General features: G+C 47.3%; 1 long non-coding RNA gene across 2 annotated transcripts; it reads right to left on the bottom strand.

Moving 5' to 3' along the window:
- Nucleotides 1-1144: 1144 nt before the first annotated feature.
- LOC116538232 lies at nt 1145-24082 on the bottom strand. Of its 2 annotated transcripts, none has more exons than XR_004263566.1 (2): nt 23660-24082; nt 1145-4822 (listed from the first exon to the last, which is right to left on the bottom strand). It is a non-coding gene; the product is annotated as an uncharacterized LOC116538232 (long non-coding RNA). The 2 variants fall into 2 exon arrangements; XR_004263565.1 differs by lacking the exon at nt 23660-24082 and adding an exon at nt 4977-5102.
- Nucleotides 24083-24090: the final 8 nt, after the last annotated feature.

Genomic DNA, 24090 nt, shown 5'->3' with positions numbered 1-24090 from the left:
GTCCCCAAGAAGCTGGTTAAATGCTCAGTCCTGGGGCCCTGGAACCTGCTCTTTAACCCCCTCGCTCCCCAGTCATTCTGTGCCTGCTGTCTCAAGTCAGCTCAACTCCGCCATAACAAATCCTATAGACTGGGTGCTTTATCAGGACACAGTCACATCTCCCAGTTCCAGAGGCTGGATGTCCCAGATCAAGGTGACAGCAGATTGGTGTCCTGGCTGGAGAGGGCTGCCTCTGGCTGTGTACTCTTGTGGCTAAGAGGGAGAGCCCTGGTGTCTCCTCCTGCCCTTATCAGGGCTCGGATGCCATGACGGGAACCCACCCTCATGATTTGCTCCAACCCTGACTGACTCCAAATACCGACAGATGCCGAGGGCTTCAGCACAGGAATGCTGGGGACACACACATCCCACTCATACTACTGAGTTCACCTGTCAACACTGTAACACTGAGTAGAGTTCACTTGTCAAAACTGTAACACTATAACACTCGAGCGGCAGTCAGAGGCCCCCCGGTGACTTGTGTTAATGATTGATCCTGGGGGCGTGTCCTGTCCATGTGGGGAAGAACAGGACAGGGACAAATGGCAGGACAGATATGGGGAGGACAGGGGCCGCGTGTTGGGACTAGATGGGCTTGGGATGAAGGGTGGGCTTATGGACTGGGACTGACTGCACCGCCTTACAGCCCAGTTCTCAGATCCCTGTCCCAGCGGAAGCCCAGCATGACCCTGGAGGAGGGACTGTTGTGCGCGATGCAGGAATGGCAGCACACGAGCAACTTTGACCGGATGATCTACTACGAGATGGCAGGAAAGTGAGTCTTGGGTGCATGGGCAGAGCCCGCATGGCAGGGTAAGAGAGGGTGACAGAGGCGCGGTGGCCATGATGGCTTCTCAGCGTAGAGCATGAGGAGGGTGTGGACAAAGAGAGGCCCTCCAGGGCCGCTGGCTCCCTCAGGAAGCTGTTCCTCCCTCCTAGAGTGCTCTGGGGTCTCTATCCTGCCCTCGTGGGAAGCTCTGCACTGCCAGCATCCCAGCCCAAAGGTGGTCACCTCCAGCTGTGGGGATGGGGAAAAGGGGCGCTGGCGACTATAGACAGAGTGGGGTGCACTCTCCTCACAGCAGTGGCCAGAAGTCGGTTTTCACCCATCCCGGCCTGGCCAGGATTGGAGAAACCTGTGGTGGGTCAGGGGAGACCTGCGTCCAGGACACCATGAGACCCATCTCTGGCCTGCCTGCCTTTGCTCCTGGGCAGTCCCCTCTGTTAAGACAGACCAGCAGCCTCAGGGGAAACGGGCCCTGTTTTTGGGCCCAGCTTTTGCTTCCTCCTGACCAGGGATCTCCCACGCCTGGTGCTCCTGAGTTATCCTATAGGGACCCACAGTCCCAACCTCAGGACTCCGGCATCTGGGCAACATCCCTGACACCTTCTGCCATAAACCCCACCACTGGCCACCTGAAGCCTGGAGGAGGGGTCCCCCTGGTGCCCTCCTGGGCCTCGTGGCCCTGATTTGAGTCAGGAAGCCCTGTTGATGCCATGGCTCTGCAGGGGCCGGGTGAGGGACGGAGAGCCCAGAACTCTGGGAGCAGCTCCCTCTGGGACTGGGGGACCGGCCCCAGGGAGGGCCTGGACAACCTGCCCGAGGCACTCCTTCCCATCGCTGCCATCGGCTGCTGCCTGATCCTGGGGGCAGGGGGTCTAGACCCTCTCAGCACGGCCTGCACCTTCTTCACCCCAGGTTTCTGGAGTTTGAGGCTGAGGAGAAGATGCAGATTCAGAAGTCGCAGTGGATGAAGGGGCCCCAGTGCCTGCCTCCTCCAGCCCTGCCGAGGCTTGAGCCTCGAAGACCATCAGCCCCTGAGGTGGTGAAGCTGCCAGGTACGCTTCCCACATTCCCACAGGAGCCACGGCAAAGGCCAGAGGGGCCAAGGGAGGCCACTGTCCCCACACCCCATGCCTCCCTTCAAGAGAGGGATTTGTTCCTTCCAACAAGACAGCTCAGGGGAGCCGGGGGGCTGGGTGTCCCGTGGTCATGAAGTGGGTATTCACCTGGTCACATTTCCTACCTACTCCCTCCCCTCGCCATTCCAAAACTCAACAATCTGCCCAGAAACAGGGATGAGTGGGCAGAGTACTCAGCAGATCAGTGACTCGAAACTTCCTCCAAAATGATGTTATCTCACATGTGCCCCCCTGCGGCGTCTCCTCTGGGGTGCTGTGGTTCAGGTGGTCCTGGGACCCACTTCACGTCCCCGAGCCCTGCCCTCCCCTGTGTGGTGCAGGCAGGAGGAGCAGCCCTCACCACGTCTGTCCTCCTCCCTCCCTACCTCAGTGTACCTTCCCAGCAAGGCCTGCCCCAAGGCCCCGCCTGCCTGCCTGCCACCACCCAGGCCCCAGCAACCAGCGGAGACCAAGGCCCCCGAGGAGATACCCCCTGAAGTGGTGCAGGAGTATGTGGACATCATGGAGGACCTGCTGGGTCCTCCCATTGGGGCCACAGGGGAGCTAAAGGCAAAATGGGAAGAGGGCGAAGTGGACCAGGAAGGAGACGGGATGCTTCTAGACCCAGGCGTCCTGAGCTACGCTGACAATCTGTGTTCCCAGGAAGACTTCGTCACCAAGGTGGGCTGGCCTGAAGTGCTGGGGTCTGCAGAATTCCAGGGGGTGACACTCGCAGGTCCCTGGAATTAAGCTCTGTTCCTTAGCTACTCCAAAGGGGGTGGTTTCATGTGTTTCCGTGGATTTGAGTGTCTGTGTATGTGACTGTGTGTCTGTGTGTTTGTCTCTGTGATTTGTTACTATGTGTCTGTGTGGCTGAGTGTGGCGTGTGCATATTACTGTGTCTGTGTATTCTCCTGTGTCATATGTGAGTGTGTGTGGTTTGTGTGTCTCTGTCTGCATGTATGGATGCTACCAGGTTTGTGTGTGGAGCTGGTGGTCGCCATGGTATAAGACAGCTCCAGAAGGGTGGGGACGGAGCACTTGCTGCTTTCTGCATCTCCTCTAGGTGTCCTTGGCTCCAGGTTACTCTCTGCCTGGGAACCTCACGCTGTCTTCCTTCTGTTTCCAGGTGGAGGCCGTCATCCACCCCCGATTTCTGGAAGAATTGCTTTCCCCAGATCCACACATGGATTTCTTGGCCCTAAGCCAGGAACTGGATCAGGAGGAAGGACTCACCCTTGCCCAGGTAGAGCAGGGAGGGTAGGGAACCCAGGTACCCCGGGGGCAGGAGGAACCCGGCACACAAGCCCCAACTGATTGTCTACCCCACCCTGTGGGGGATGCTCAGCTTCTTGGGGAGCCACTCCGAGGTGGGGAGGTGCAGGTTCAGATGGAGCAGGATGGAGAGGAGCCAGGGAGGAGAATCAGGATGCAAACTGCAGTGAGGCCCAGCGGGATGCCCGGCAGAGCCACACCCTCTCTTTGACAGGAAGCCCAGCTGCCTCAGGCTTCCCTGCCTGCTGCCCAAGTGCCCTGGTCTCTGCCACCCTGGGCCCTGCTCACACTTGGGGCAGCGCCAGTAAGTGCCCCCTTTCCTCCCGCAGGTAGTGGAGAAGCGCCGCCTATCCTTGGAGGAACGGTGTGCGAGGGCAGCCCCTAGTCATGGCACCGCCCGGTTGGACTCAATCTCTTCTAAGTCTGCAGCGGGCCAAGGAACAGAGAGAGATGTCCCTGGCCCCCAACAAGGGGTCAGCATGGAAACCTGCCCACCCCAGACGGTTGCCCAGGACCCTCAGGGACGAGGCAGAGCATGCACTGGCATGGCCAGGTCCAAAAACCCTGTTGTGCTTTTGGAGAGGCTGGATTCCCGCAGGCTGAGGGCTGCCCGGCCATATTCTCCTCCCCAGGACCACAGACCCACCCCCCAGACGGCCTCCCGGGACCCTCAGGGAAGAGGCAGAGTGTGCACTGGGGTGGCCAGGTCCAAAACCCCTGTTGTGCTTTTGGAGAGGCTGGATTCCCGCTGGCTGAGGGCTGCCCGGCCATACTCTCTTCACCAGGACCACAGACCCAACTGCCCAGGCATGGGGACCAAAGACACCTGGGGTCTCCCTGGAGCCTCTCCTGTCAAGGAGTCACACAGGCTGTCTAAGGGGTCAAGTGAGGAGGAGAGGGAAATCCCTGGTATGGTTTCTGTCGTGGGTACCAACTACAGGCTGCGGCCCTGGAAGCTGTCCCAGAGCCCTGTCCCTGCCTCAGCCCTTCTCAGCCCAGAAGGGTGGGGACCCCAGGGAGCTCTTCAGTCCCAATCTGCAAAGAGAAGAGGCCTCAGCCCAGCACCTGCTCCTGCCACCAAGTCCAGGAAGCGAGCTCTCTTCGGAGGCCCATCCCCTGCTGAACAGACGCCCCACCTAGGGCCTGGGCTCAGAGTCTGTGGGGCGCAATCCCTGGCTTGGGGGCTGGGTGGCCCCTCACAGTCTCAAAAAAGAAAGGGTGACCCCTTGGTCTCTAAGAGGAAGAAAAAGCGGCATCATAGAAAGTAGGGGCCACAGGGCAGGATCTCTGGTGCCAGTGCCCAAGGGTGGAGCTCTCAACTCTTGGACCCTCACAGCACCAGGCAACCCAAAGCAAAGACTTCTCCCCCACTGCTGATCTTGCTGTACCCCAGCTTTGGAGGGTGGGAGAGGGAGGGGAGAAAGAGGGTGCGGGAAGAAGGGGAGAAAGAGGGTGGCTGAACGGGAAGGTAGGGCCTAGGGGTAGGGGTTAGGGATGAGGAGCAATGCCTTGGGGGTCTCAAGGTGTAAATATGAATAAATATTGTTGTGTTGAAAATGCTTTTGGGGCCTCTGTCCTCAGGGCTGTGCTGCTCAGTGGAGGGGGTCTGTGAGGGAAAGCAGAGGGACTGGGAGATGCCAGGCACTGGGGACCCACGGGGGCCAGCCCCACTCATTCCTCCAGGTGTAGGCTGCCCCTTCAGATGTTCCAGGAACTGACAGATGCACAGGAAGCCCTGATCCCTCCCACCACCCACTCACAAGGCCCTGCCTGCATTAGTTACCAGCATCCCTGGAAAATCCTGGGATGGAGAGAGCTGGCTGGCTCTTGTTCTTCCGAGTGGGAGCTGAGGAGAAGGCAGATGCCTGCAACATGGACACAAGGAGAGGCAGCCGCTCCCACTTAACGCTCATCAGGAAGAGCTCAGGCCCTGGGCTGAGGAGAGATGTCGAGGCGTCCATCCACACGAGTGTGTTTGGGATATAACAGTGGGTGGGGAGCAGGGGAAGTCCCTCTGCGGTTTCCTGCGGCTGGCAGGAAAGAGTCTTGTCCAACTGGCGGAAGCAGATGCTCCTTGCTGTGGCCACGGGGGCTGGCCTCAGGGGCCCTGGGGGTCCTGCATGGAGCCCCCCACAGCTATGATTCCCTTCCCATATGATGACTGAACTCTTGTGTGGAGTTGATGCAGACACAGATTTACACTGGTATCTGAAACAGTTCCCTCCCAATCCACCATCACCAATGGGTACAAGCATGGCCGGCCTGCCAGGCGCAGGGTGGGTGTGTCTGCTGGTCCCAGGGCCGGGGACAGCTGGGACCCAAGCCGAGACGTGTCAAGGGTCTGCCACCCTTCTGCCAGGCACAGACCCCAAGGGCAGAACAGGGGCTGCCTGGATGTGGCACTGGCTGTCTGGGAAGTGCCCTGGGAGTCGGGGGCCTGGTGTTGGCTGAAGGGAGACTTCCGGAGTCTAAGAGTGAGATGAGGACTGCACCAGGAGAGGGACTGAGGCTGGGGAGGACCCTCTGCTCTTTCCCACACTGTCCTGTCCTCCCCATCTCTACTGAACTCCCCTCACCCCAATTTGGCCGACCTCTACCCCCTTACCCCTAACCCACCTCTCAGAATCTCAGATCCCTGCATAGACAGGACCCGGCACCCGCCCCGGTTCCCTCCTGGCCAACACCTTCTTCACTGTCTGAGTTCTGATTCCTCCCGAGGGCCCTTGTTGGCTCAGGACCAGGGTGACTGCCAGGGCACTGGTCCCAGCACTCCCTGTATGCAGAGCTGTGGTCATGGTGCTGGGAGCTGGCCCAGCAGCAGAGGCTGGTGGGGCACAGCTGTCCGTTACACGGTGGTCTGGCCCCTCTGCCGAGTGACAAAGGGAGCCATGTTTGAGTCCTCTCCAGCCCCATCCACCCACAGAACACACCAGTCAGCTGGACAGATGCCCCTCTGCCCCATCCCTTCTGCTCCATGTGGGCAGTGTCAGATCCTGCTCTCCGTGGACTCTGTCACTCTACAAGTGCAAACAACTGACAACCACTACATAAAGTTAATATCTGAAAAGTCTGCTCCAATGATACTTAAGCATATAATGTAACCAAACAAGTGTAATTGAATTTTAACCTAATGTGTTCAGAGTGTAAGCTTTCATTATATAAAAAGAAGGAAAAAAAAAAATCCCTCAAACATATGGAAATTGAAGTGCATCGTCTAAATAGCTTATGAGTTAAAAAGAAAAACCTCGGGAAAAATTAAAAATAATACAGACCTAAATAAAAATAAAACATGTAAAATGTGGTGAGACACAGATAAAATATTGCTAAGAGGCAAATAATCAGCACTAGATGCATATATTAGAAAAAAAAAGTCTCAGCCGGGCGCGGTGGCTCAAGCCTGTAATCCCAGCACTTTGGGAGGCTCAGGCGGGTGGATCACGAGGTCAAGAGATTGAGACCATCCTGGTCAACATGGTGAAACCCCATCTCTACTAAAAATACAAAAAATTAGCTGGGCATGGTGGCGCGTGCCTGTAATCCCAGCTACTCAGGAGGCTGAGGCAGGAGAATTGCCTGAACCCAGGAGGCGGAGGTTGCGGTGAGCCGAGATCGCGCCATTGCACTCCAGCCTGGGTAACAAGAGCGAGACTCCGTCTCAAAAAAAAAAAAGAAAAAAAAAGTCTCCTATCATTTAAGTTTTCACATAAAGACACCAGAAAAAGAGCAAAATAAAATCAGAGTATGCAGAAGACAGGAAATAATAGAAGAATAAATCAATAAAACTGAAAAGAGAAAATCAATACAATCAAAAAAAGTTTTTTTTTTCTTTGAGACAATCTTGCCATGCCCAGGCTGGAGTGCAATGGTGCAATCTCGGCTCACTGTAACCTCCCCATTCTGGATTCAAGCCATTCTCCTGCCTCAGCCTCCTAAGTAGCTGGGATTACAGGCATGCACCACCATGCCCAGCTAATTTTTTTACTTTTAGTAGAGGTGGAGTTTCACCATATTGGCCAGACTGGTTTTGAACTCCTGACCTCAGGTGATCCACCCATATTGGCCTCCCAAAGTGCTGGGATTACTGGGGATAAGCCACCTCACCTGGCCTCCCAAAAGGATTTTTATCAGGAATACATAGAGAGTTCTTATAACTCAGTGACAACACACACCAGTTAAAAATGAGTAAATGTCGAGCGCACATTGCTTCACAGAAGATATACAAATGACCAATAAGTATGTGAAAGAGGTTCAACGCCAGGGAAGCACAAATGAAAACTATGATGAGACGGGACTTCAGAATCACTGGGATGACTGTGTCAAAAAGAGAGATGATAAACGGCTGGAATATGGAGAAAAACTGAGACCCTCACACAGCTAGTGGGTATATAAAATGGTATTTATTTACTCTGGAAATAGTCTGGTACCTTCTGCAGTTATTAAACATAGAGTTTCCATACGGCCCATCAATTTCACTCTTAGGTATATAGCTATGAGAAATGAAAACATACATCCCCACAAAACATTGTATACAAATATCTTAGAAGTGTTATTCACAATAGCCAAAAAGTGAAGACAACCCAAATATTCATCACCTGATATATAAATAAGTTTCAGGATATCCACCAATGGAATATTATTCAGCAACAGAAAGATTTGATGTAATGATAGGCACTAAAAACCTGGATGAACCTTTGAAATATTCGAAGTAAAATAAGACAGGTTGTGAAAGACATATATTGTATGATTCCATTTATATGAAAGTCCAGAGTATGTAAGAGCTATTAGAAGTACATTCATGGTTACGTAGGCCTAGGGTGTAGATGAGGAGACAGCTAAACGACTAAGTTTAGTTTTTTTTGTTTGTTTGTTTTTTTGAGACAGAGTCTCACTCTGCCGCCAGGTGCTAGGCTGGACTTCAGTGGCACAATCTTGGCTCACTGCAACCTCTGCCTCTGGGGTTCAAGCAATTCTCCTGCCTCAGCCTCTCCTGTAGCTGGGATCACATGTGTGCCATCACACCCAGCTGGTTTTTGTATTTTTAGTCGAGAAGGGGTTTTGCCATGTTGGCCAGGCTGGTCTTGAGTTCAGCTCAAGTGATCCACCCAGCTTGGCCTCCAAATTGTTGGGATTACAGACAGGAGCCACCGAGCCCAACCAAGGTTTTGGTTTGTTTGTTTGTTTGTTTGTTTGTTTTTTGAGACCAAGCTTTGCTCTTGTTGCCCAGGCTGGAGTGCAGTGGTGAGAACTCAGCTCACTGCAACCTTTGTCTCCCAGGTTGAAGCGATTCTCCTGCCTCAGCCTCTCGAGTAGCTGGGATTACAGGCACCTGCCACCATACCCAGCTAATTTTCTGTATTTTAGTAGAGACGGGGTTTCACCATGTTGGCCAGGCTGGTCATGAACTCCTGACCTCAGGTGACTGACCTGCCTCAGCCTCCCAAAGTGCTAGGATTACAGAAGTGAACCACTATGCCCAACCAAGGGTTTCTTTTTGAGGCGATAAAAATGTTCTAAAGTTTACCAAGGTGATGCTTGCAAATTCTGTAAGTAGACTTAATGCAGTGATGGCTGCGAATTCCATAAATAAATTTAATGTGGTGATGGTTGCAAATTCTATGTAAAACACAAATTGTACAATTTCAGTGAGTGAAAGCATGCTATGTGAATGTCTTAATAAAGCTTTTATTTAAAAAATGAGCAAGCGGTAGAATGCTAACATGGCCACATCTACATGGTGGGTATGTTGTTTTCTATCATATTTTCCTATGTGGTTTCTATTATATTTTCTATGTGACCTGGGTGCGTGAGTAGGGAGGCCAAGCTCACTGAGAGCCTCAGCACACCCCTAACACCTGCTGTGGGCAAGCTGCCTGGCTTCCCTGAGCATGGATGTGATGACGTCACGGGTGTTTGCAGGTTCCCTTTCACTGTGTCCCACAGCACTCCTGGTTCACGTGTGATAGGCTGCACTTGAGGTTGAGGTGTGCTGACTGCTGCAAAGGGCTGACTGAGCCTTTCTTCATTCTCTCCCATGGCTCTGATGCACGGTTTCCAGATACCACTTAGGAAGGAAGTTCCTGAGATGATAGACCTTGTGCTTGTCACATAAGGCTGCTAGGATAAAGTGTCATAGACTTGGGGGATGGACAGGATATGTATTAAGAAATGTATCTGTCACAGTCTTGGGGCTGGAAGTCCAAGGTTAGCATCCCAGTGTGGTGAGGGTCTGGTGAGGGCTCTCTTCCTGGCTTGCAGATGGCTGCCTTCTCACTGTGTCCTCCTGTTGGGGAGAGAGAGCTCTGGGGTCTCTGCTTCTTACCAGGGCCCTAATCTCAACATTAGGGCCCCACTGTCATGGTCTCATCTAACCCTGACGAACTCCCAAAGGCCCCATCTCCAAATACCATCGTCTATCCTGGATTAGGGCTTCAACACAGGAATTGGGAGGCTGAGGCGGGTGGATTGCCTGAGATCAGGAGTTGTGAGACCAGCCTGGCCAACGTAGTGAAACCCCATGCTTACAAATAATACAGAAAAATTAGCTGGGTGGGATGGTGGCCTCCCAAAGTGCTGGGATTACAGGCATGAGCCACCACACACAGCTTAAAATTGTTTTTCAAATACAATCAGTAAGTTCACAATCTTCTGATGCTAAAATAATAGAGGAGATTCAAATTAAGAATGCCAGCACTGAAAGAGAAGATATAACCACAGATCCTGTAGTCACTAAACAGATAATAAAAGAACATACTAACAACTACACGCACACTCACATTAAAAACGAACATGGGCAGGGCGTGGTGGGTCAGCCTGTAATCCCAGCACTTTGGGAGGCCAAGGTGGGTGGATCACCTGAGGTGGGAGCTCAAGACCAGCCTGAACAACATGGAGAAACCCTGTTTCTACTAAAAACACAAAATTAGCCAGGTGTGGTGGGGCATGCCTATAATCCCAGCTACTTAGCGGGCTGAGGCAGGAGAATCGCTTGAACCCAGGAGGTGGAGGTTGCAGGAAGCCGGGATAGTGCCATTGCACTCCAGCCTGGGCAACAACGCTTGTAATCCCAGCTACTCGGGAGGCTGAGGCAGGAGAGGGCTTCAATCTGGGAGGTGGAGGTTGCAGTGAATTGAGATTGTGTCCTTACGCTCCAGCCTGGGCAACAAGAGCAAAACTCCGTCTCAAAAAAAAAACAAACAAAAACAAGTATTCATTCTTATGTATCCCATAAAGATGTAAAATAGTATGCATTAATAAAAGGAAAAGACTGCTAGGGATTTAGCAATGTATTTCTATGCAAAGGCTTAAGGCAGATATATAACATCTCAACATAAGTGAGAACATACAGTTCCACAACTTGCTTCTCTTATTAAATGTTACATTTTCCCTGTAAGACAGTAAGCCCTGGGCCCTCTTATCCCTTGACTCCACTTCTGTGGATTCAACTAACCTCACATTTAAAAAATTCGGGAAAAAAAATGATGGTTCCATCTGTACCAAACATAAACTTTTTTCCTTATAGTTATTCCCTCAACAATACAGTATAACAACTATTTGTATAGCATTTATACTGTATTACATACATAAGCAATTTAGAGATTATTCATACAGGAAGATATGCACAGGTTATTTGCAAATATACCAATTTATAGAAGCAACCTGAGCATCTGTGGATTTTGGTATCCACTGGTTGGGCAGTCCTGGAACCAATTCCCTGATATGGAGGAATGGCTGTATTAAATTTTTTTTCCTGTCAACCTCTTATTTTTAACAATGGCAGAATATTTCAGTGTTTGGGTATGATAGTAATTTACTCTACCTTAACTCCATTTTTGGACAGTTGTTTCTAATTTTTCTCAATCACAAACACTGATATAATGAAAAACCTTACACATACATATTTGTATACTATCCAAATTAATCTTTACGAGAAATTCCTAGCAGTGAAACTGCTGGATACATAGAGTACACGCACTTTAAAATCTGTTTTAGACCGGGTGCAGTGGCTCATGCTTGTAATCCCAAGACCTTCGGCGGCTGAGGCGGGCGGATTACCTGAGGTCAGGAGTGCAAGACCAGCCTGGCCAATGCGGTGAAACCCCATCTCTACCAACAATACAAAAATTAGCTGGGCATGGTGGAAGGAGCCTGTAATCCCCATCTACTCAGCAGGCTCTGGCAGGTGAATAGCTTGAACCCAGCAGGCAGAAGTTGCAGTGAGCTGAGACCGCACCATTGTCCAGCCTGGGCAATGAGCAAAACTCTACCTCAAAAAAAAAAAAAAAAATTCTGTTTTAATGCACCCATCCTCCAAAGAGGTCCTACTAAAGTATAGTCCCACAAATGACACAAGTTATTTATTTAAAGGCTATGCATTTAGGTGAACCTATCCTTATGGACTAATATTTTATTAGGGTCTTGCTCTATTGCCCAGGCTAGAGCGCAATAGCATGATTATGGCTCACTGCAGCCTCGACTTTCCCAGTTCAACTGATCCTCCCACCTCAGCCTCCTGAGTAACTAAAATTACAGACACAAGCCACCACACCCAGCTAATTTTTTTTTTTTTTTTTTTTTTTGAGGCAGAGTCTTGCTCTGTTTCCCAGGCTGGAGTGCAATGGTGCAATCTTGGCTCACTGCAACCACTGCCTCCTGCATTCAAGCAATTCTCCTGCCTCAGCCTGCTGAGTGGCTGGGATTACAGGCATGGGCCACCACATTAATTTCTGTATTTTTAGTAGATATGGGGAATCGCCATGTTGGCCAGGCTGGTCTCGAACTCCTGACCTCAGCTGATCTGCTGCCTTGGCCTCCCAAAGTGCTGGGATTTCAGGTATTAGCCACCATGCCAGGCCAAATACAGATTCCTATACAAGATGAGTGTTCAGTGGAGTTCCTTGTTAGGCCGGAAAAAATCTAATTGAGGCATTAGACCTTGTAGGATGGGCCTCAGCCAATCAACTCAACCCTTTCTAACTCCACGAACTATAACACTGAATCCAGAAGCTCTACTTAGTGAGCCCATATCAATAAATTCTGCCTGATCCAACTTTATGTTCCTTCCACTATTATACAACGCCCCTAAGATCCATTGTCACAAATATTCCTTAAGGGTCATGACCATACAGGGGCAAAACTATACAATCTTTTGGAGTGTAGCATGCCTTTCTCATGGGTTACCTCACTCTTTGGGACCTGCCACAATAACAGTCCAGTCACAGAATTACAAGAAAGGAAGATTACAGGGCAGATTCACAGAAAGACAGTACCTTACAAGGCAACTACCCAAAGGGAGGCCAATTACAGGTTTTTCGGGCAAAGGGAGATTAAGTTCCTCTGAGAAGAAAGGCTGCTTCTCCAAAAAAGGTAGCTGAGCAACATTTAAAGATTTAAGGTCTCCAGTTTGAACAGAATCTAACAATATGCGTCCAATCCAATGTTCAGGATTCCATTCCTACCAATCAACGATCTCACCCACAAATTGGGAATTACATTTGCACTTTTAGAGCAGTCACAGAAACCTTCAGATTCCTTATATGTAACCTGAGCTCAAAATCTAAAAGCCTGAGCTGCTCATTCGCTTTGTATGGTTTGAACTTGGCTGAGCTGAACTACATTCCTCAGAATTTCCTTTCCTTTATGTTTCCAACTTGCAAGGCTCAAAACAGATTCTTGCGCAGCAGTTGAGAGGTGCAGAGATACAGCAACCACCCTGCAGCTTGCACACACTGTTGCTGCACATCTTCTGACTCACCCCAGTCCTGTGAGGCAGTGGCTGGCCTAGAACCACATCCACATCCACTCGGCCTTCCTCTGGGTTCTCCTTAAGCTCCTGTGCCTCCCGGGCTACATTTGCCAAGGATCCAGCTCTTATAGGTCACCCACACAAGCAGAACAGAGGCAGCTAGAACTAGCATGGCTTTCCATCCCCCCTGCCTATGACTTCTTCCCCACTTTACATCGATCTTCCTTTCTCAAACGACTGTCCTGTGGACTTCAAACTCAATTATGGAGCACAAGGACAACAGCCTGATAGAAACTGCTTAGCCAACTCGTAGACTGTGTGAACTCAAATTCCTGTAACAAATGCCTTAATGCATACACACACATCCCCCATATACTTTTTTCTTTATCCGTCCTAGCAGATTTTTCTAAACCGTTTGATCCTGAAAAAAAATTACAATTAAAAGTCACCAAAATGTTACTTACTAATCACTGTATGACAGACATCTGTGCAGCAAAAAAGACATTCAGCCAACTGCACAAGCCTCAACTTCCTCATTATTCAATTCTAGCTACTGCACACGGTAGCTTGAGCCCTCACAATCCAGTCACTGAGCTAGGTACTAGAAAAGTAATTATGGTCAGAGACAGGAATGGTTGTGCTTTCATGAAACTCAACCTTTGTGGGAAAACTAAAATTAATTAAATTACATAAACTAATATAACACTGTAATTTTGGTAGGTACCAAGAGGACTTGACTGCAGACAGGTCACGAAAAAAATTCAAGAACTTCAGACAGCTGGGCATGGTAATTCATGTCTGTAATCCCTGCACTTTGGGAGGCTGATGCGGTAGACTGCTGAGTCCAGGAGCTCAACACCAGCCTTGGAAACAAGGCAAAAACCTGTCTCTACCAAAAATACAAAAATTAGCTAGCCAGGCATGGTGGCACGTGCCTGTAGTCTCAGCTACTCCAGAGGCTGAGATGGGAAGATCACCTGAGCCCCAGGAGGGTCGAGCTGGCAATGAATCAAAACTGTGCCACTGCATAGACAGCCTGGGCGACTGGTGTGAGACCTTGTCTCAACAAACAACTTCAGGCCAGGCATGGTGGCTGACGCCTGTAATCCCAGCACTTTGGGAGGCCGAGGCAGGCAGATCACTTGAGGTCAGAAGTTCAAGACCAGCCTGGCCAACATGGTGAAATCCCATCTCTAATAAAAAATACAAAAAAAAAAAAAGAAAGAAAAAAAAATTGGCCGGGCCTAGTGGCACGTACCGGTAGTCCCAGCTATTTGGGAGGCTGAGGAAGGAGAATCACTAGAACCTGGGAAGCAGGGGCTGCAGTGAGCTGAGACTGCACCACTGCAATCTAGCCTGGACAACAGAGCAAGACTCTCTCTCTTAAAAATAATAAATAAATAAATAAATAAATAAAACTTCAGATAACTGACACTTGTTGGAGTGGGTGATGAGTATCAGCACAGTCCAAGCTCTTACCTTATGAAAATTTATGAGCACACACACAGAAAATTTCATTAAAAAGTGATGCTTCAGCCAAACTCTAAAGACTAGAAATAACTGTTAACAAAGAAAGGCATTCCAGGCAGAGGGAAAGAACAAGTGCCAAGATTCCTGGTGGAGAAGACGGTGAGCACACGAGAATGAAGGAGGCACCACACAGCTGGAGCAAAGACAGCAAGGGGGAAAATGGTACAAGATGAGGCTGAGGCCCAAAGTAATTAGTCATGCACCACCTAATGACGTTTCTGTCAACAACAGACCACATAAACCACAGTAGATTCATATTATAATGAGGCTGTTTTAAGCCAAGAGCTCTTTGAAGAGACAAAAAGTTAAAAAAAAAAAAAAATTAAAAGGCTTATTAAGTTAAAAAGTTACAGTAAGCTAAGGTTAATTACTGAAGGAACTTTTTATAAATTTAGTGTAGCCTAATTGTACAGCATTTACATACAGTCTACAGTAGTGAACAGTAACATTCCAGGCCTTCCCATTCACTCACAGACTCAACCCAGAGCAACTTTCAGTCCTGCCAGCTCCAATCATGGTAAGTGCCCTAAACAGGCATATCATTTATCTCTTGTATCATGTTTTCACTGTACTTTCTCTGTGCTTAGATATGTTTACATACACAAATACTTACACCTGTGTTGCAAGCCTACAGTAAGTTCAGTCACATGCTATAAAGGTTTGTAGCCTAGGAGCATTAGGCCATATTACACAGCCTAGGTACACAGTAGGTTGTCCCATATAGGTTTGTGTAACTACACTCTATGATGTTCCCAACAAGGTTCTCTGAATGTATCCCTGTTTTTATTTTTTTGAGACGGAGTTTCGCTCTCGTTACCCAGGCTGGAGTGCAATGGCGCAATCTCGGCTCACCGCAACCTCCGCCTCCTGGGTTCAGACAATACTCCTGCCTCAGCCTCCTGAGTAGCTGGGATTACAGGCACGTGCCACCATGCCCAGCTGATTTTTTGTATTTTTAGTAGAGACGGGGTTTCACCATGTTGACCAGGATGGTCTCGATCTCTTGGCCTCGTGATCCACCCGCCTCGGCCTCCCAAAGTGCTGGGATTACAGGCGTGAGCCACCGTGCCCGGCTGTATCCCCGTTTTTAAGGGATGTAAAACTGTATGTACAGGAACTATATGTATACCCTTGAGACTACATTATAAACTTTTGTCTTTAATGCACTAGGAAGCCACTTCGAGTTTTCAGTAAAAGGTTGACATGGGATCTGCCTTTTAAAAATGTGATTTTCTTTTTTTTGAGATGGAGTCTCACTCTGTCACCCAGGCTGCAGTGCAATGGGGCAATCTTGGTTCATACAGCCTCCGCCTCCCAGGTTCAAGTGACTCTCATGCAGAGTAGCTGGGATCACAGTGTGTGCCACCTTGCCCAGCTAATTTTTGTATTTTTAGTAAAAACGGTGTTTCACCACGTTGTCCAGGCTGGTCTTGAACTCCTGACCTCATGGATCCACCCGCCTCAGCCTTCCAAACTGCTGGGATACAAGCATGAGCCACCACACCCAGCGTGAAAATGTAATGTTTTAGGCTGGGCAACAAGGCAAAATCCTGTCTCTACCAAAAATACAAAAATTAACTGGGCCTGATGCCTGTAATCCCAAGATTTTGGGAAGCCCAGGTGAAAGGAATGCTTGAGGTGAGGAGTTCAAGATCATCCTGGGCAACACTGTGAGACCTCATCTCTACAAAAAATTCAAAAGTTTTAAAAGGAAAATATAACTGTTTTGACACAAACAAAATTACAAATGTGTTTACTTTCACCCAACAATCTTCCTTAAAGCTGTATCTGCACAAATACAAAACAATATAGGCACAAGGTTATTCACTGCCACGATATTTGTAACAGCCGAGAGAACATAAACAACCCAAATGTTCTTCATTAGGCGATGAGCTGCAAGCACAAAATACACTGCTTCTATGAAGCGATCTCCAAAATATATGAAGCAAAAGGAAGCAGAGCAGTGTGCATGGAATGCTGCCTATTAAGAAAGGGAAATAAAAATATACAGATGTGCTTACATTTGAAAAATGAAATAGCAAAAGAATAAAGCAGAAACAATTAACTGGGAAATGAGAGAAATCTGTGGAGGGACAGAATGAAAGTGAGGCTGTGGGCTGGGTGAGGTGGCTCACGCCTGTAATCCCAGCACTTTGGGAGACTGAAGCAGATGAAACATGAGGTCAGGAGTTCAAGACCACCCTGGCCAAGATGGTGAAACCCTGTCTTTGCTAAAAATACAAAAATTAGCAGGACACGTTGGCAGGCAACTGTAATCCCCGCTACCCAGGAGGCTGAGGCAGGAGAATCACTTGAACCCGGGGAGCAGAGGCTACAGTGAGCCAAGATGGCACCACTACACTCCAGCCTGGGTGAAAGAGTGAGACTCTGTCTCAAAAAAAAAAAAAAAAGAAAGAAAGAAAGTGAGGCTATGAACATAACATTTTAACACAGCTCTGACCTTTGAACTACATAAATGTTCACATATATGTTCTACACATTAAAAAATACATTAAATAAAAATCACAATTCTTAAAAGAATTTCAGAAAAACAAACCAAATTAATTATCAAACACATAACATCATCAGAGAAAATCTTTTCAAATGGCCTTAGAAATCGGAATGTCAACTGTACATGCTTATGTGGATACATCTGAAGAACAGAAAGAACCATGACCAAACATAAACCTACAGTTGCTTTATTGTTATCAGTGTTATTTTCAAACTACAACATTTGTACTGTAGGATAAAGCAATTACATTAAAGGTGCTAAGAATGTTAATTTTCAACGTTAGAGAAAAAATGATAAACTCACAATAGAAACTGTGATGTTAAATTTGAACTAGAAAAAGCAATATAAAAATCCACATCTGTACGTTTCCCATGGCTGTCCAATAAAGGCAGGGCCATCCTAACAGTAAGAACATATAACACCCAGATTTTAGTATCTAAACTCTATTCGTCAATAAAACAAGCTGAAAGAAATGACTGAAAGGTATTTGGCAGGAAAAGCACAAAGTGAACCTCAGACACCTTGTGTCTGAAAGCAAGAAAAGCTTCAGAGGGTATGTGTCACATCAAAGGAAAGAGAATTAGCTTGAAAGGACCTCAACATGTCCACCTTGTGACAAACTGAAGAAAAACAGTGAGTATTTCATTAAAACACACTGATAAAGTCAGGCATGGTGGCTCATGCCTGTAATCCCAGCACTTTGGGAGGCTGAGGTGGATGGATCACTTGAGGTCAGGAGTTTGAGACCGGCCAGACCAACAAGGTGAAACCGTGTCTCTACTAAAAATACAAAAAATTAGCCAGGCGTGGTGGCGCACTCCTGTAATCCCAGCTACTCGGGAGGCTGAGGCAGGAGAATCACTTGAACCCGGAGGCAGAGGTTGCAGTAACCCAAGATCACACCACTACACTCCAGCCAGGGTAACAGTGCAAGGCTGTCTCAAAAAAAAAAAAAAAAATGTCCACGCACAGTGGCTCATGCCTGTAATCCCAGCACTTGGGAGGCTGAGGCAGGAGAATCACTTGAACCCAGAGGCAGAGGTTGCAGTAAGCCAAGATCACACCACTACACTCCAGCCAGGCTAACAGTGCAAGGCTGTCTCAAAAAAAAAAAAAAAAAAACACACACACATTGGACACATAAAAATCTATGGGTCTACAATTACGCTCCAGAGAAAGCAAAAAGAAAGTGATTCAAACCCCTCCCTCCAAAAATAAATCTGGCCAGGTGCAGTGGGAGGCCAAGTCACAAAGTCAAGAAATCAAGACCATCCTGGCCAACATGGTGAAACTCTGTCTCTACTAAAAAATACAAAAATGAGGGCCGGGCGCGGTGGCTCAAGCCTGTAATCCCAGCACTTTGGGAGGCCGAGGCGGGTGGATCACGAGGTCAAGAGATCGAGACCATCCTGGTCAACATGGTGAAACCCCGTCTCTACTAAAACTACAAAAAATTAGCTGGGCATGGTGGTGCGTGCCTGTAATCCCAGCAACTCAGGAGGCTGAGGCAGGAGAATTGCCTGAACCCAGGAGGCGGAGGTTGCGGTGAGCCGAGATTGCGCCATTGCACTCCAGCCTGGGTATCAAGAGAGAAACCCCCTCCCGCCAAAAAAATGGAAAAGAAAAAAATACAAAAATGAGCTAGGTGTGTTGGCACACACCTCTAGTCCCACTTACTTGGGAAGCTGAGGCAGGAGAATCGCTTGAACCCAGGAGGCAGAGGCTGCAGTGAGCTGAGATCATGCCACCCCACACTAGCCTGGCGACAGAGCAAGACTCCATCTGGCAGGTCGGGGAGGCCGGGCCCAGTGGCTCAAGCCTGTGATCCCAGCACTTTGGGGGGGCTGAGGCAAGCAGATCACAAGGTCAGGAGTTTGAGACCAGTCTGGTCAACACAGTGAAACCCTGTCTCTACTAAAAAAAAAACACAAAGAATTAGCCAGGTGTGGTGGTGCGCTCCTTAATCTCAGCTACTCAGGAGGACGAGGCAGGAGAATCGCGTGAACCCAGGAGGTGGAGGTTGCAGGGAGCAACATGCGAGATCACGAGATCACGCCATTGCACTCCAGCCCAGGCAACAGTGGGAGACTCCATCGAAACAAACAAACAAACAAACAAACCCAAAAGCAGGAAAAGGCATTCTTTTCTCTACTTATTGCCTGTGTCAAGTAATAGCAATTCAAATATCCACACAGGCCCAAACATAAACAACTACAAACAAATATAATCTAGTTTTTTAAAAAATCTGCCTATTTTGTTAAGATGCTACTATAATCTAACATCTCAAATGGTACAAAAATGCCTTACTAGTCTCCATCTATTCTCTCAACATTTGGATAAAATAATATTCACGTTAAATAAATCCTTTCTCCCTTCTCCCTTCAGTAAAAAAAAAAAGCACATTTAACGTAACATTAAATATTGTGACTTCAGACCAATACTTCATGCCTCGAATGACTTCACCAGCTTCTCTAACAGGCTAGACTCTGGAGATTAAAGTTCCTTCGTGGGCAGATTCCTCCAAACCCCCTTTAATGCTGTTCTAAAACACAGGTCCAATCCTGTCCCTACCTTTCAATGGCTTCCCCCTACCTACAAATTAAACACCAACCACCTTAATGTTATATGCAGAATTTAAAATGTGGCCTCCAAATTCATCCCTAGACAGAACAGCCATAGGAAACTACAGATGGTGCTGGCGGTGGTGACATCATCATCAATATCAACTGGGCATTTACTGAATACCAGGAGCCTACGAATCACTTCACTTCATTTAAGCTCACCCCTGAGGTAGGTGTTCTCATCCCACGCTACACATAAACACACTCACAAAGGAAGACAGAAGATGAAAAGAAAGGAAAGGAAGGAAGGAATGAAACAAACAAGTGGCTAACTTTTGGCTGGGACTGAAATCCCCCATGGTCTCTCTAACTCCTTTCATGCCTCTGCTCCTGCTTTCCCCTCCAGCCAGATGTCTTTCCTCTCCCATTCTGATGTTCTATAGAATCACCTTCTCTTCCCAGATAACCTTCAGCGCAGAATTCCCTCACAATATGCATTTGTATCTCCTCTATCAAACTATAAAGTCTGTAAGGATACATCTGTTTTGTTTTGTTTTTTTTCTTCAGAAAGAATTTCGCTCTTGTTGCCCAGGCTGGAGTGCAATGGCATGATCTCAGATCACTGTAACCTCCGCCTCCTGGGTTCAAGCGTTTCTCCTGCCTCAGCCTCCCAAGTAGCTGGGAATACAGACATGTACCACTATGTCTGGCTAATTTTGTATTTTTAGTAGAGATGGGGTTTTTCCATGTTGGTCAGTGTGGTCTCGAACTCCTGACCTCAGGTGATCCGCCCAGCTCAGCCTCCCAAAGTGCTGGGACTACAGACATCAGCCACCACATCAGGCCCTCTGTTTATATATTTAGTCAAACACGGCCTGTTATATAAAGGATTTGTGGCCATTTTAAGGTCATGAAGAGGCTACCAGCAAAGAGCTAATTTAAAATTAAATTGGACTGAAAACTGATGCACAACTAAGCCAACTGTTTACTGCAACATTTAATCTCAGCACTTTGGGAGGCCGAGGCAGGTGGATCACGAGATCAAGAGATCGAGACCATCCTGGTCAACACGGTGAAACCCCGTCTCTACTAAAAATACAAAAAAAAAAAAAAAAATTAGCTGGGCATGGTGGCACGTGCCTGTAATCCCAGCTACTCAGGAGGCTGAGGCAGGAGAATTGCCTGAACCCAGGAGGCGGAGGTTGCGATGAGCCGAGATCGCACCATTGCACTCCAGCCTGGGTAACAAGAGTGAAACTCCGTCTCGGGAAAAAAAAAAAAAAATGCCAATAACTACAGCGAAGTTCAAAAGTAGAAAAGGGAAGGAAATCTACTGGTATCAGCTGCTGTATTTCAGGAACTGTACTGAGAACTCTATAAGTCCATTTCATGTAACTCTCAAAATAGCCTTATACAATAGGTTTTATCCCAGTGTACAGATAAGAAATTGAAGGTTTTAAAAGGCTTTGGGAGTTGGCTCTTTCACCATTATTTGCTGGAGTTTGGGTCTTCAGGCTCTGGGTCATAGATTTCTTTCCAGGCTACCTTGTAGCAATTTGAGAGCTGGAATCACTATCTGCTGGGTCCCAAAGATCCAGGAAGAGCTTAGTGCTGTTGACTAGACCTTGGATGAACCCACCACAAAAGATTAACCCAACCTTGACCTCAGAGTCTTCATAAATGCTCACTGAAGAAAATTTCCAGGACAACTCGGGCCTCTCTTCTGCTCAGAGATGTCAATAAAGAACCTTAGTAACACGACTTTCAACCCTAGTACCAAATTCCCCCCTTCCCTTCTACCAGAAGATTCATTCCAACAACTGGATAGAAGAGAATCTTCCAGGACATCAGAGATGGCTTGCCTTAGGAGTAGGAGAAGTAAAAACACTGCTATCTATGCAGAAAGAAAATAGGGTAAAATTGAGATACCTGTTACTCAACAGATTTCCTTGGATTGAAATAGAACTAGTAGACATTGGCCTAAAGGGAGTTCAAAATGTTTCAAGAAGGGAACCATTCCAACGTGGCTGCAGTTTGTGTGTATCATAGCCTGAGAATGCTAGAACAGGGAATCATGACACCAAGCCAATTCAACCATAAACTATTATTCATGTGCTTTTCTTGCTGGTAATTTTATGCACCAGGTTGAAAAAGTTACTCTATGCTAGGACAGCCTGTATACCAATAATTTTGATAAAGAGTTCTGTGATGTCTTTTTTTGTTATCTTTTCATTCCTACCATGATACCAGTAATTTATAAGACACCTATGTAGCTTGAATGTGTTTGAATAACTTCAACATACTTTAGTTCTCCTCCCTGATGTGACCCAAAGAGCCAGTAGGTCCTAAGATTCCCATGTGTACTGGAAGCCTGAAGTCAGTGAGATGAAGCCCAATATCAAAATAAAAGTAAAGCAACTTGTGGGGCAAGAATGTAAAGAAAACGTTGGGTAGTTTGGTTAGAGCATCATTAAATTTTCTGGTTTTCAAAAGTTTGAACTCCAATAAAAGGACCTTTAATGTGCTATTTTTGCAATTTTCAGTAACAAATGTGTGTATACAGAAACAGTAAAATTGACATATTCGAGTAACATTAAAAAATTTTTTTTTTCTTTAAAAAAAAAAAAAGGCTGCATGATGAATCAGTCATGTGGCTTTGGACCAGTAAGGAGTGGAGCTCAATTTCAACCCAGATGCTTCTGACTTGGAAGGCCATTCTTCCAAGCATCTTTTTTCTAGTATGTCAGATATACATTCTGACTCCAGGTCTAACTCCAGAGACTACACTGTTTTCACAATACCACGTCTTCTAAACTGAACAAAATACATGCACAAAACAGTTGATTCTCTTCTAATTTCTTTTCATTCAGGACAAGAAAACACATTTAATTAAGCATCCAATAAATATAAACAAATACAGTATTAACATTTAAATGCTTTCTCAGCAATATTCTTTTAAATGATAAACCAAAAGAATGTATATCTAACACACTAGAAAAAAGATGCCAGCAATTAAGGAGTGCAAACAGTAACGTCGTAACTACGTCCAATCAGGTAAGTCACTGGGGAGTGAAAAACACCTGAATTTCTTCCAGTTAAAGCCAAATTAGTAACTCTCATCTTATTAATATGAGAGCCAAATTTGAAACACTACCCACAAAATGCAGAGGGGCACACATAAGCCGCAGCAATATCATGACCCCTCAGCTCACAAGTAAGGGAGACACACCGTTATCTGAGATACACTGCAAGGACACCAACGACCAATATATGGCACTGCAATGGCTGTTCCGGGGAACATCCATTTACACCGGATTTCAGGCATAAAAAGATGACTGAAGACATATACTGGCCCTATTGCCTTGACAATTCATAACCATTGTAACAGGAACCATTTCGCTACTCAGATTATAACATTGTATTTTTCATAAGACTCTACGACCTACTACCTATAACTCTGACATACACATATTGTACAACCTTAATATATAATTTTGAAATCTGGTAACGAACGTTCTGTAAATTACCAGCTACTACAATATTTTGGTGTTTGCCTTTTAACCAAACTGAGGGGGAGAGGGGGAGATTGGAAAAAGCCTCATTTCACCTGCACTTTCCAAAATTTCACTTCAAGAGTGTGCAAAAACTCAGTATGTCCAGGTATAAATCTCCAAGTTTGTCTAATTTTCACTGCTTAACAAAAGCGATGTAGAAAGCAATTACTGTACCCTCCATCAATCTTTTCAGATTGCACAGAATTCCTTCCAGAAAATTCCAATAGAAAAAAAGTTAGGTATTCCCGTTTTGGTATGTACGTCGTCTTGCACAAGTCATTGCAGAGCAAAAGCCTTTAAAACATTTCAATGTTGCTGGTGCTGCTTTCTGATGAACGTGATAAAACCGCCAAATCATCCGTATTTACCAATATTAAAAACACTTCCACCACGTACGGAAAATCTCTCCAAAACAAAATCTAATTCAAAAATTATAAATAAAAAGAGAGTAAATGTAAAACAATTGCATAAACAAACTTTGAAATGCGTATGAGTTGATATTACTGAAGCCATTACTCAAACCTCTGTAAAATCGAGAACGCACGATCAATACAGTAAGATGCTGGAGAAAGCCAAACCCGAGGCGCTGCGCAGTTCCCGCATCGCACATTTCAACACATTCATTCATTGACGAATACTGTACATCCAAGATCACTCACGATAATAAAGAAAAGTGAGTGTTTGGAGGGCAGCGAGGAGACTGGCGCATCTGGAAGGGGGCTGCGCGGGCGCGAAGACTGGCCAGTGGGCGTTCCGGCAGCCTGCAACTTGTAAGGACCACGGCCATGCCCCGGGTCTCGGAGGTGTGGCCCGAGGGCAGAGCCGCGTCCCCGGGGTGACCCGACCCGCCGCGCCGGGGTCCCACCCCTCCCCCGGCCCGGCATTAAGCAACGCTCTCCCTCTCCGCCCTCATTCCGGAGCAGCGCCCCCTCCGGGCGCCGGACTACGCAGCGCCGCCGCCCGCCGCCCCCCCCC

This window comes from Sapajus apella, unplaced genomic scaffold (genome assembly GCF_009761245.1).
Source record: "Sapajus apella isolate SASKATOON/1434 unplaced genomic scaffold, GSC_monkey_1.0 scaffold118, whole genome shotgun sequence".
NCBI classification, from domain to species: Eukaryota; Metazoa; Chordata; class Mammalia; order Primates; family Cebidae; genus Sapajus; species Sapajus apella.
Note: the sequence above shows the minus strand (reverse complement) of the source record. Positions and strands in the feature narration are given on the sequence as shown.